The sequence below is a fragment of the Macadamia integrifolia genome, unplaced genomic scaffold (assembly GCF_013358625.1).
Source record: "Macadamia integrifolia cultivar HAES 741 unplaced genomic scaffold, SCU_Mint_v3 scaffold1481, whole genome shotgun sequence".
Taxonomy (NCBI): Eukaryota; Viridiplantae; Streptophyta; class Magnoliopsida; order Proteales; family Proteaceae; genus Macadamia; species Macadamia integrifolia.
In genome coordinates this window covers 49821-62622 of record NW_024868222.1, presented here as the reverse complement: position 1 = coordinate 62622, position 12802 = coordinate 49821, and the positions used below count along the sequence as shown (strand labels likewise).

Sequence of the window (12802 nt, the reverse complement as noted above, 5' to 3'; positions counted from 1 at the left end):
AATACCGATTCAATACGGCTAATACGCCACTGATAGCTGAAACCACAAGAGGGAGAGGTTTGGATGTGTGTTTGTATTAATTTAAGGCTAAAAGGTAGCAGCACTTAAGCGTTTGCAACCTATGAACAATACATTTTAATCTCAATCGTTGATTTAATAATGTTAAATCTCAACCGTTAAAAATGTAAAATTATTTAACAAGCTACTGGCTCTCCCACTTCATTATCATCCTCCTCTTCTTCATCTTCTCGCCACCGCCAACACCTGCTTTTATGAATTTTTTAGTTCCCAATCCACCCTCTGTGGCCCCGCCAAGACTGAAAATGCTCTTTCTTCATCTTCTGGCCACTGCTAAAAAAAAAAAACAATAGGGAGGGTTGGTGGTTGAGTGACGATGACAAGACGATGCACTGTCTTTGACTCTGCTGGCGAAATTTCTGAGCATTTTCTTCATCTTCTTTGGTTTGTCTTGAACTTGTCGAGTGACAATGACAAGATGATGCCGGCGAATCATTCACCCGGAGTTGCCGCTGCAACTTACCACTGGGCTGCACTTTCTGTATTTTCTCCGTCACTGCCTCGGTAATGTCCCGGGACCATTGAAGGGGGAATTGAGGAGATGCTTTCTTTGTCATCGCCCATGAAAGGAAATCTTAACCCGAGCCTTCTTATCCTCATGGCATGTTCATCTTTTTTTTTCTTCTTCTTACTCCCCCTCCTCTTCTAGTAATCATGACGTTACCTGTGCAGATTACACACATCACCCTCAAAGTTCAAACTGAAATGTTAAGAAACTAATGTAATTAGGCAATATGACATACAACACCATTTTAATTTTAGGATGTGTTCTTGGGTGATCCTTTCACAGCCCTTGAACAATGCATTTTCAGTCAATTCTCGAAAGGATCGGGGCAAGATGGCGTCACCTCCTCATACTAGCTGTTGCAACGTCTTAAAGCTTCCATCTTAAAACCAATTGGCTTGAAGTGGGGTGGCTTCTTATGGCTTTTATATATGATAGTTGAGTCATTCACAGCAAATGTGGGACTATCTCAATACGCCCCCTTACGTGCAGGCCTCTTATGGCTCTGTCTTGATGGGTCAAGCAAGGAGCCCATCATCGACGAAGGCCCAACATACCCGCTCTAATACCATGCAAAAGTTTTCATCTTAAAACCAATTGGCTTGAAGTGGGGTGGCTTCTTGTGGCTTTTATACATGATAGTTGATTCATCCACAGTCAATATGGGACTATCTCAATACAACGCCTCATCCCTCTTTGCTCCTCACCCAATCCCCACCATGCCCTCCCCTACAACCCAACCCCATTCACCGCCCTTGCTCCCTCCTACTTGCTCCTACAACTCACTTTGATTGGGGGGTTCTTGCAAAATTATGGTGGATGGCCCTCTTGTCGCTACTACCCCACAAACCCACCCCCTTCAAAGGTGGTCGTGAGGTGATGAATTACAGAAAACCCACAAAAGAGTTCTCTCTTATCATTTATGGGTTCATCCAACCCAATTCCAAGAGACGAGAAACAATTGTTTCCTAAAAGGTAGAGAAAGGGGGCGAAAAGGTCAATTTGAGAGGGAGACAGACTTCAGAAGACCATTAGAGCTTCACATAATACTGAAATGGTGGAGACAGTTGCAGATGGGCTAAGCAAGTAATTGGTTAATGTATTGCAACAAAATGACGGTTAAGATTAGTATAGAAGAAGATTAAGAATTGAGATTAAATGTGGTGTTCGGAAGTTATGCTTAAGCATTGCTACCACTCACCCTTAATTTAAAAGGAAGGCGAAAAAAGAAAGAAAGATAAATTAAGGACAAGAAATAAGAAAAATAAAAGATAAGAAAGAAAGAAAGAAGGGAGAGAGGGAAAAGTGTATTGCCTTTGAAGATTAAAAAAGAAAGTGAGATTGGGAATCCGATTGGGTTTCCTTATGATGGAAGGCTCCTAGAAAGTAGAGCAACCCCATATACCTATGGAGGTTTGGAGAATATATATTAAATAATAAAATAAAGTGATTAGATTTTATTTATACCCTCTCTATGGAATGGAATCCTAAGTATTGTTCGTTATATAGGTAGAAGTACCCTCAGTGAATGGATACTAGTTGGAATTCCCAAGTTAGCAAATTGTTGTGTAAGTGGTACTTGATATGATTGATGCACATGTTTACGTATGTATTGATGCATATGTTTACTTATGTTATTTATTTATTATTTTTTAGTTTTTGGTGAAAAAGAAATTTACTGAATAGGATTTCAGTTAAAATCAAGGGTTCATCATTACAAAGTTGTAAAAGCCAAGGAGTGGAATTAGGCCACACTATCCTACACTGGAGGGGCAGTCCTTTCTTGGCAAGGGAATCAGCTATACCATTAGCTGCTCTTGGAACATAATGAAATGAACAAGTAATTGGGGAAGTGCAAAGAAATCTAATGTCCTCAACAATAGGAAGAATCCCCAATGGAGCATTTCTAGTAGGATATGAACCTGATCACCTCTAAGTTATCAGATTCCACTTGCGATCTAAAGTATCCCAAGCTGATGGCACTTAATATTCCCTCTTTGATAGCTTCAGCCTCCCCACTATTGATAGAAGAAAGTCTGGCAGGGATAGAGACAACAAGGAGAGGGAGATTTGGATGCTCACGATGGATAAATCCCAAGGCACCAGCAGAGGTCTCTTTCACATAGGAAGCATCGGAGTTGATTTTAATCTCTCTGTGAGAAATAGACCAATGGATATTGATACGCATGCGAGGAGGATGATCATCATCACAAGCATTCTCTATAGAGGGGCTGGTTGCATTGCAAAATTCTTCATATAGAGACTCTGCTTTTCGAATCACATTAGATGGGGACCTATTCTCTTTCTTGAAGATTAAATCATTTCTGGCCAACCACGACTCCCAAACAATAAAGGGACACAAGCTGAATCTCTTCTTCCCTCTTATCTTATCATGGGTGTATAACCTTTGCCATTGTTGGATCCATGTTGGGATTGTCAAAGAGGTATCATTAGGGATACGATGGGATAATGAAGATCCAAACCACACAGCCTTGGAAAGAGGGCAATGAAGTATAACATGGTCAATTGATTCTAATGATGCGTCACATCTTAGACAAGATGGGTCACCTCCCTATGACTGAGCCCTTCAGCAAAAGCCACACCATTAGCACACACTCACCAAAGGAAGGAGCGGGCTTTTGGAAGTGAACAGCAATTCCAAATAAAATTCCAGATCTGATTAGGAATATTTGCTCTTGATGATTGATGTGAAGAGGGACTTCTAGAGGCCACTTCTTTTTCTCCTTAGAGGGATAAGAGATAGTATGCAGACTTAACCGAGAATTGGCCATTACGAGAGCCTCTCCATAGCTGAAAATCATCCCTAGGTAATAATCCCAACTTAATTTTTTTAATCGCAGTTGCATTTGATAGGGCAAACCATAGATCAAGCAACTCATTTTTCCAACATCAATTATTAGGATCAATGATGTTCGACACCCTCTGAATGGGAAAATTAGGAAGCAGAGGGTACTAATATTTATAGTTTTCAAGGGTAGGAACCCATTGGTCGTCCCACATAAGAACTTTAATACCAGATTCTATACTCTAGATTAGGCCATCCTGTAGAACTGCTCTCCCTAGAATCAAACTTCTCCAAGCCCGGGATGGGCAGTTGCCCAATCTTGTTGATAGGAAATCAAAACGAGGGAAGTATATATATTTCATTTGCAATACCCACCATGACTCGGGATGCTTCCAAAGTTTCCAGGTCACCTTGGCTAATAGAGCAAGATTCTACGTTTTAGGATGTTTAAATCCAATACCTCCCCTTGACTTTAGATGACACAACCTTTCCTAAGAAATCCATTGGATTTTTTATTCATTACCACCTTAGCTCCAAAAAAAGCTTAACAAAGGCTTTTCTAATGAAATCATGATGAGCTTGGGGCAATTTAAAGTGGGCAACAGAGTAACTTGAAAGAGAAGACACAATAAATTTTAGCAGTATTTCCTTACCAGCCGGATTAAGCAACTTTTCCTTCCACCCTTTGATTTTTTATAGTTTTCTCCCAAATATCTTGAAAGAGGGAGAACTTATTCATGCCAAAGTCTATCAGAAGACCAAGGTATTTGGCTCTTCCCCATACTTGATGCCTAAAACGCAAGAAACCACCTTTTAAATCGCGATGGGGCATTGGGGCTGAAGGTAAGAGTAGATTTCTGCTTGTTGATCGACTACCCACTTGCCTTATAGAAGAGATCAAGGCATCCTTTGAAATTATGAGCCTGATTAAGTTGCACCTCAGAAAATAGAACACAATTGTCCGTAAACAATAAGTGAGACACTGGGGAAGCTCTATTTCTAACCTTTGCTCCCTTCACAAGCCCATTACTTTGAGCATTGGATAGTATAGAACAGAAGGCTTGAGTGTAGATCATGAAGATAGCCGAGGAAAGGGGGTCTCATTGTCTAATTCCACGAGAGGGAGTGATATTTCCATCGAGAGAGCAATTGATAAGGAAACTGAAAGAAACCGATCTAATGCCTACCATGACCATTTGAACCCAAGATGAACGAAAACCCTACCGAAGAAGAATATGCTTTATAAATTGCCACTCGAGCGTATCATATGCTTTCCGAATATCAAGCTTTAAGGCCAAGAAGCTCTTTTTCCCTTTTTTTCTTACCCCGAATGTAGTGATATAGCTCATGAGCTACAAATATATTTTCCAATATAGATCTACCTGGAACGAAAGCAGATTGGGGAGGGTCAATGATCAATGAGAGCAAATCTTAGAGCCGAGTTGCCATAATTTTTGAGATAATCTTAGTTGTCACACCGCGAAGGCTAATTGGTCTAAAATCTTCCACCAATTCTAGGCAATTATTCTTCGAAATGAGGCAAATAATAGTTTTGTTGAATTAAGGGGGAAGGGTCTTAGAGCAAAAGAACTCAGAAACAAAACTATAAAGGTCATGGTATGTTAGATCCCAAAAATGCTGAAAAAATGCAGGAGGGAAACCATCAATACCTGGGGATTTGCTTGGCTTCATTGCGAACAGCACTTTCTTAACCTCATCAAGGTCAGGCCATTTGCATAGCGTTATTTTCATATCTTCTATAACAATATGGGTGATGTAATTAAGAGCATGTTGCAGTGAGTCCATATCAAGGCCTTCCGAAGTGTAAGTTTGTTGAAAATGAGAGATAATCTCATGCTTGATTTCAGATTGAGATGTAGTCCAAAAACCATTGGCCATCTTGATTTTTAGAATTTTGTTAAATTGCCTGCATTGGACAGTTGAAGCATGGAAGAAAGAGGTATTCAAGTCACCACTATTCAGCCAAAGGATCCTTGATTTTTGTTTCCAAAAGTCTTCTTCTTTCAATAACTCATCTGCAAGTTAGAGAAGAAATATTGTTGATATAAAAAAAAAAAATAACAAAATGCATAATATTAAATCGGATATCAAGTCACCTTTAAAACCGATATAATAACGATACAATATAAGCATGAATGGATTGTTGTTTCATCAATAGGGTATTAACATTGTATCAATGTTGGTGGCTAATATGATATCGATTCAAATTCTACCAATACAAATCGCCGGAGATATGGATGTTGTTTGCATTTTTTTTTTCTTTAATCTATATCAATTTATTATAATTTTTGCCCATATCATAAGCTCAATATCCAAAGATCTCACGCAGGGGACAAAGCATTTCTTCATTGTCTTCTTGGGCCATTCTCCAATTCTTCCCTTTCAGTTTCTTTATTTTCTATACTGTATTATACAATCATACATTCAGAGATAGAATCGCTAATCTCAAAGAAAAAAAAAAGTGAGTAGCAGCCTGGAATGGCAAAGCCCATTAAACAAAGCTTTATGTGGAATAATAAGTATGCTCTCCCGCCTACTTTTGGTATTCGTTTATTTGGATTGCCTCTTGCATGTGCGTGTAGGTTGTCATGTTGTTTTCCTTCTTAGAGTTCATTCTGGCTCAGACGATTCCAAGTTGAGTTTTTGTGCTTTAATTGAAGGACACTTCAGCTAAAACCTCTCGTACCAACATCCTCCCTCTTGAATGATCTACTTGAACGTCTGCTTGATGTGTTGAGCATATTATCGTGGACGTCCGAGTCATTGTTCTCCGTTTTTTCCATGAAAGAACTCTTTCGAGAAGGCTCCACCACACTGGATATTGAATTCGTCTCACCACGCAAGTCTCTAATTCTCTAACTATCTCTGCCATTGAAGGATGACACTCATCATTGGATGAAACACAACATGCACAATGTTGAGGACACAACGTATCGTGCCCTCCATGTTGCCGGGCAATGCGATCCTTGCATCACATACCTCGAGACCTCCTTGATTCCATTGATCAATGGCAATGCCCAGTTAATGATAGAAGCCGAATCTCGCCCGGCTTTGATTGCGCGCCTACAACTTATGATTTCTAGTAATACAACCCCAGAGCTGAAGACATCAATTCTTGTACTTAGTTTTCCTGGGATAGTGTAACAAGGGTCTAAGTAACCGATTGTACTAGCGGCTTGACTCGGTGAGTTGACTCTCTTTGCCTAACCGCTAGGCTGAAATCTGCCAACTTGGCATTGCAATTGAACAAAATGTTGGCTGACTTGATGTCCCTATGAATGATAGAGAGCCTGGACTCATGGAGTGTCTACACGGACCGGGCGACTTGTAAAGCCATGTGTAAGCGTTTCAACCAGGTTACTTAAGGTAAGGGCTTCTATGTCACTCCAACCAGGTTTATAAGGTAAGGGCTTCTATGTAGAGAAGGAAGAACCTAAATCTCGTTATCTAGTTTGGAGTTGTCTTGAAGGATTTGAAGACTGCTGATCAAAGGCTTCTTAATGGCGATGAGCTTGCCATCTCCTAGAACACCATTGTAAACACATCCATGGCTTCCTTTTTCGATAAGCGCCGAGAGGGAGAAGTCGTTGGTCGCAGCTCAGAGCTCGTGGTATTCGAATTCTTCCATTCTTGAAGCTCTTGTTCTAACTTCTACCTTCTAGCTTGTTGTGTTACTCTTATTCTCTTGAAAGTTAGATGGATGGAAGGAAACTTTCTTTGAGATATAGTAACTGATCAAGTTGAGGACATTACATGCCTGTCCATATCTCTTTTGTGGAAGAGAGAGGGATAGTGCGTCTGAGTTCAAAACTTTGAAGTCAAGTGAAGGCTTTGATTGGTGTGTACTACCCATAAAGAATAAGAATAAAGGAGCTTCTTTATAAAAAAAAAAAAAAAGAGAGGGCTTAGCTTACAAAACAAAAGCTGAAAAATGAATTTCTTTTTTGAGAAAAGCAAGGAATGGTAAGCAAAAGGTAAAGGGTCTTAGCCTTACAGATCAACCCGAGCCCGACCATACCCTAACCCAGGGATGGGTTTTTTCAACCCTAACCTGCCCTCAGGGTCAAAAAACTTGGCCCAAGCCTTGTTCGGGCTCAGGGTGGGTTCAAGTTATCAGCACAAAACTTTCACCCCTAGGCCGAACCATCTCCCAACTCCTCTTCTTCTCTCCTCTTCTCCAACCCTTTTCTTGCCTTGGCTGAACCTAACCACTGAACCCCTTATCCTTCTCCTTCTTTTCTTCCTTCAAAACCTGAAACCACCAGCCCCCTCTCCATCTATTTTCTTCTCTTTTCTCCTTTTTTTTTTCTTTTTTTTTATTTGTTGAAATACTTGACCAAAACTAGCAGCATAGTACCTGCAAATACCAATAATCTTGGTTGGTGTCACCATTCTAGCTTCTCTTTGGCAGCTCAAGACTTATGATTGCCTTCATCTCCATCTCCCTAAACAATTCTATGAGCTTTCCCTTATGCCATTCCCTGCCGGTTTCCCTACTTATCCAACAAAAGAGCAGTTCTTGGATTACTTGGAATCCTATGCCAAGTTGATTGATTTGAAGCCCATGTTCAACGAGACTGCGAAGAACGCAGAGTATGATCACAACCTTCGGTTTTAGAGGGTCAAGACTATGGGATTGAAGGAGGAGGAGACAGAGTATGTCTACCAGTGGTTGGTGGTGGCTACATGAGAGAATGTAGAGGTAGTGATGCCGGAGATTGAAGGGACGACTCAGTTTGTGATGACCCAAGAATACGGCAAGTACCAAACCCACTTGGGAGATCAGTGAGGTGTCCCCACCAAGAATACGGCAAGTACCAGGGGGTTTGGGAGATCGGTGAGGGTGTACAAACTTTAGTCCCACATCGCCTAGGGAGAGATTCCTGGACTAGTTAATAACCTCTAGCTTCCTTAACATATCACAATACTTTTTAAAGCTTTGAGGCCCATGAGCGAAAGAGGACAATATTGTGCAAGGTTAATGGGGTTGGGGCTTTTTAATGGCCCTAAAGTACACATTAGTCAATATAAGAATAGTTAGACTTTTGATGGCAAGAGAATTTTTGTGGTTGGCAATGGGAATTCAGGGATGGAAGTCTGTTTCGACCTCTGCAACCATAATGCTCGCCCTTCTCTTGTGGTCAGAGACACAGTAAGTACATACATGCTTACTTTTTCCTCTCTCTCTCTCTCTCTCTTAAGCAAAACCCCATTTTAGTATAAGTAGCCCTAGCCATAGTAACTAGGTTTTAGAAGAGATGAGCAAAACCCAGTTACAAATTTTTGACTCTCTCTCTCTCTCTCTCCAAGAAAGCCAAGTAGGAGAATTTTGACTTTCTATAAATTCTGAAACAAATCTAATAAAAAAGACCCTCTTAAGGTTTTCATTTCAAATCTAACAATAAAGACCCTGGTCAATAGTTATTGGTGCATTGCGTGTATTTCTGATGTGGGAGTTTCCCATACAAAGATCACCTCTTTTGCATTATAATTTTAAGGTATTTTCTATTCTTGTTTAACCCTTCCTAAATTATTGCTCAATTTTATTATTTTTGGTCAAGAAATCATTGCTCAATTCAGTTACTAAATATTTTAATTTGTAGAAGTGATAATGATCTTTCAATTTTAGTTTATCAACGAGATAAGTGATGTATGCACAAATCGGATCAGAAATTTACTAGAATATCACAAGGTTTGTCTATTTCTTTTTATGTAATATTTAATTAATGATTTTTCAATTAGAACATATGTTAGCTATCTATGGGGGAAGAGGGCATTAATATGGCAAATGACATTCTATAATTCCTAAAGGAGGAAACGACAATGCATTAATAACAAAAGAAAAGAAAAAAAAATCCAACACCATATTTCTTGCATCTAATAAATTTTAAACCTAATTTCCCCTAAAAAAAAAAACCTTTTGGCTTTGGAAATTGGTATTGGATCGCATGTATTGGCAAATCTTTATTGGAATTTGTCGTGTTCTTTACCAATGCTTTACTAATCTTAAAGCTGGTCAACGAATTAAATTAGGAATCAGTTACTATTATGTATATGCCAATCCGACTAATACCACATGATACCATGGTTAAAACAGACGTAAGCTTTGTTTTTATCACTCTTTCTTCATTTCTCCGGATCTCATTCCCCACCATCCAATCGACTAGAAATTTTAGGAGCCTTACATTTTTTTTTCTAATTTACAAGACAATTGTTCCTGATCAGAGATTGAACTGTCAGGGTGCTTTCATCTGAAGTGGCCAATGGATTTTTTTTTTTAAAACCATGTCTTGTGACATTTGGCCCTCCTAAAAATCTATTGGCCAGGGCTAGTCAAATCTGGTTGATGTGGAACTTGAACCCTATTCGGTTTTGTTATGGACCCTCCCAACTAATGAATAACTCAATTGAAATGTGTAATGGCAATCCCATAGTGAATCCAGTGCATAGTGCACTTGTCACACCCAATTCCAGTAGACCCAACTTACCATTAGGAATACTAGCGGTGTCAATAAGACACGTACCTGTCTTACAAACCTACCAGGATCACTGATAGCAGTACCTTAACATTTCACAATCTCACATCACAACCAACCAAAAGTAGCAAAATTAGAGTATAATAGAAACATCATCAGATATAAATGGGAAAATTATCTAATGATAAACATAATATCGTTAACCAAGTTATTATATTTACAATCCTTCAAGACTTACATATATCAAGTTTAAAACATAATATTCACAGACCTGTATCAACAAAATCAAAAATACGTCGAACACCTCATGGCACCGCGTATGCACAAAAGTCACAAGCACAGTCCTGGTCATGCTACTCCACTTCCAGCATCCACCAGTTGCTCACTCCGTACACAGGTCTGGAGGAAAAAGAGTAATTAGCCACAGGCATGACTGTACCTACATCATTATCTAAAAAGTGTGTATACATGGGGTGAGCATTCCAACTCGATCAGTCAGGGGTGGGTCAAGAACATCCAAGCAAGACAGTAGTAATAATAATTCATGATGCATGATAGCAGAAATTAAACACATAGTCCATGATGCTCGTAATGCAGTTCATTTATTTATTATCCACCTAACAATACAAACTAAGTTTGGTAAATGCTACTACGGAGCATTAGGTTGTATCCTTCCTCTAGAAACTACCATCGACTACGCAAGGATACAAACCCTAGCCATGAATAGAAGCCTATCGGTCCCCATATGCGTCCATGGGTCACCTAGCAAACCCCTAATAATCCCCTCTTGGCAGTCACGGCATCAGTAACTCATCGGCCATGCTGGACAGGTTCTTGCCTCCGGCTACAATCATATCGTATCGTGGGTGTGGCATTCCGGAAAGGCACATCAAAAATACCACAATGGATTATCTAACACCTCAACCCCTATTGGCAAGGGTTCGTAGCATAGGGAGTGATACCTAACCACATATACGCTACATGTCTTCATAGTGATACAATTAGTATGAATTACACAATACCAGCAAGACCTCAGCCACAAAGTGTAATCCATCTTCAAATACAGTCCCGGGTACATGATACCAGTGAGACCTTGGCCATAAAGTGAAACTCGAGACCATTTACCAAATCTAGCATACATATCGCAGTTGAGTATGGAGTATATGACACCAGTACCAATCATTAGCCACGAAACATATCCATTTCCAAATGTAGTCCCAGGGTTCATGATACTAGCGAGACCTTGGCCACAAGGTGTAACCCATAACTATAACTAACTCTAATGCTCATAATCAATGTATGAATACAACATACACACGGCAATCACAGCACCGGTACCACCTCAACTATGCCAGATTCGGTCTCACACACAACCAAACACACGGCGATCACGGTACAGGTACCACATCGGCCACATCGGATCCCATCATACATATAAATGAACAGTTCGTATGAAATCCATAAGAATGTAACATATGTAATCACCATCATCATGTGAGTAATATAATTAAGCATATTGAATCTACGCATGTGAATAATTCTATAATAATTAAACAATCCAAAATAAAACAACTATCCCTCACCTTGTTGATCTCTGCTTGTGTTAGGGTTCAGACAAGTCCACCGATCAATCCACGCAGTTTCGATCTTGAGGCTCATACGCATCACTATTTTAGACACACGAACAATTGTACATCAGTACATGTCAGAAATATCAGGAGGGACCCACATGGATCACCCTCAAAAGGTACAGACAAAATCCATTAGTGACAGTAAGGTCATCAAAAACACGGAATTTCCACCAAAAATATCAGTCCTATTTCCATTGGAACTGACAAAGAGCTCCTAAGGCTCAATGGTCCACCAAAAATATGCCATCGGAAGCAGACCCAGTGGATCCAATTGGCTATTTTCGGTGGTGGTTCAGGATAGTCCACCCATTTTGGGGCTTTCCAGCTCAGGCCCGATCACCGAGATTTATTCCATAGAGTTTGTAGGGGATGTTCCCAGCATCATTCTAAGGCAATAAAATCCCGATTCCACCAACCCATTTGAGAGATAAGTCAATCTAAAGATCAAAACCCTAGTTGGTCTTTTGGCAATACATGTTGTTGGAGCTCACCGAGCTTGGTTTGAGTTCGACAACAACACCGGGAGGATATAACACTCATTCTATGACCTTAACATGGTTTGCACACTAAGATTCCATAAATACCTACTTTTTCTTGGTCAAAATGAAGAGAGAGTGGTGGAAGTGAGTGTACTTACCTCCGACAGTGATTCCAACAACTTGGCGGCAGGCGGCACCAAGGTAAGCCTTCTCCTTCTTCTTCCCCTTTTACTTCTTTCTGCTTCTCCTTTTTCTCTCCTTCTTTACATTAGACACAATAGAAATGAGGAAATGAATTCCTAATTTCTAACTTATAAGTTAAAATGGACCTTAGGGTCTGTTTGGGCGGATCCTATTGGGACCAATTGGGTTATTACGACTTTCGAAGCCCGAGAACCCATCCACTTAGGTTTAAAATGCATTCATGTCATGATTAAAGTGTGGGAGATGATTTGGGATCATCTGATACTATTTACGATGCGAGTGGCGGGACCCAAGGGCATCAACACTATGACAGTAGCCTATTATGTTCACCGAAAACAGCCACCGGATTCAGGCCTAGTGGATCCGTTGGTATATTTTTGGTGCTGTCTTGACTGCTTGCTATCCCATGGCTAATCTTGCACGGGTGGTTGCCCTCAGCCATGCTCAAGGCCTTTCGGTAACTTTGATATGTGCCTGAACTTATGTGTGAGGAGTTTGGTCACTTACCGTCTGGGATCGAAAGGTATGAATCCCCTCCAATTAGACTGGCACGCAATGCATGAACACTTGGGGATGCTTCCGATCTCTAGTCCAAGACCTAT

General features: G+C 40.2%; 2 pseudogenes; one reads left to right on the top strand and one right to left on the bottom strand.

Annotated features, from left to right (window-relative positions):
- Window positions 1-5791: 5791 nt before the first annotated feature.
- LOC122063859 lies at window positions 5792-7038 on the bottom strand (annotated as a pseudogene).
- A 402-nt stretch (window positions 7039-7440) lies between these two features.
- Window positions 7441-8634, top strand: LOC122063860 (annotated as a pseudogene).
- The last annotated feature ends 4168 nt before the right edge of the window (window positions 8635-12802 follow it).